This window comes from Pyxicephalus adspersus, chromosome 4, assembly GCF_032062135.1.
Source record: "Pyxicephalus adspersus chromosome 4, UCB_Pads_2.0, whole genome shotgun sequence".
Taxonomy (NCBI): Eukaryota; Metazoa; Chordata; class Amphibia; order Anura; family Pyxicephalidae; genus Pyxicephalus; species Pyxicephalus adspersus.
In genome coordinates, this window is record NC_092861.1 from 18,003,993 (window position 1) to 18,005,527 (window position 1,535).

General features: G+C 42.2%; 1 protein-coding gene across 1 annotated transcript in view; it reads right to left on the minus strand.

Annotated features, from left to right (window-relative positions):
* Window positions 1–920, minus strand: part of KCNS3 (potassium voltage-gated channel modifier subfamily S member 3) — a 53,838-nt gene extending 52,918 nt beyond the window's left edge. Inside the window, exon 1 of the mRNA XM_072407503.1 lies at window positions 844–920. The gene's annotated coding sequence lies outside the window, so the exon portion shown is untranslated. The remainder of the gene's footprint in view (window positions 1–843) is intronic.
* Between the last annotated feature and the right edge of the window lie 615 nt (window positions 921–1,535).

Consider the following 1,535-nt stretch of genomic DNA (forward strand, 5'->3'; position numbering starts at 1 on the left):
GAATGTACACCTGTATTCCATAACATAAATGACCATATATAGAATGTACACCTGTATTCCATAACATAAATGACCATATATAGAAAGCACACCTGTACCCCTTATCATGAATGACCATATATGAAATGTACACCTGTATTCCTTAACATGAATGACCATATATGGAATATACATCTGTATTCCTTAACATTAATGACCATATATGGAATGTACACCTGTATTCCATAACATAAATTTCCATATTTGGAAAGCACACCTGTTTTCCTTAACATGAATGACTATATATATGTAATGTACACCTGTATTCCGTAACAGGAATGACCATATATGGAATATACACCTGTATTTCTCAACATGAAATGTACACACATGGAATGTACACCTGTATTTTATAACATAAATTTCCATATATGAAAAGCACACCTGTATTCTTTAACATGAATGACCATATATGGAATGTACACCTGTATTATTTATTATGAATGACCATATATGGAACCTAAACCTGTATTTCCACGACATAAATGACTATATATGGAACGTACACCTATATTCTGTGACATAAATGGCTATATATGGAACATACACCTGTATTACATTACATGCATGACCACATATTGAAGCTCACCTGTGTTCCATTACATGTTTACAATGGCTGGATCTCCATACCTGCAGTCACAGACTGATCCTATTCCATGTTAGTGTATTTTGATCCGATGTGACTCAGGAGTGTGTGTAGTGAAGGGATGAGAAATGTCAGAGTTTGCAGTAGTTTCCTCATGCAGTGATCAGTAAAAGTTGTCAGTGTCACAGGTATGTGATCCTACAGGGACAAGGACTTACCTGGAGAGCCGGGCACACCATGAGCTCACACAGGTCCTGCGCTCCCAGTCCTGAGCTCAGCTCCTACTGCAGCCGGTCCCTCCCGAGCCTACAGGCTGCATGGGGAGGGGACAGAGCGCGGACCGTCATTGGAGCTCCCCGCCCCTTGGATGGGGAGCGCTGCGCTGCCTACTGAGCGCTCCGCCAGCCGGGGACTCCCTGCCCATATGGGCATTACACACATACAGGGCATAGTATCAGACTTCTGCATGGACAATGGTTTAAGTTACTGCATTAGAGTAGAACTAAATGAAAATACTAAAATATTCATAGGATTTATTATGTTACTAGAATGTTTAAGGTTGTCTCTGCTCTTTTCAAGTTTTAAGAATACTTTGTGATCCTGCCATGAAGCTTCTATTGACCGTAATTGCTCTGGTGACGCTAAGTACTCCAGTGATCCCATGTGCTCTAGTGACCCTGTTTGCTCTAATGATCCTCTGTGCTCCAGTGACCCTCACTTCTCTACTGACCTGGTGTGCTCCACTGACCGTTTGTGCTCCAGTGGTGCTTGTTCCATTGACCTTAAGCACTCTAATGACCCTGTGCTCCAAGAACCCTTTGCACTCCAGTGGCCCTGTGTGCTCCAGTAATCCTAAATACTCCAGTAACCCTATGTACTCCTGTGACCCTGATGTGCTCTAGTAACCCTC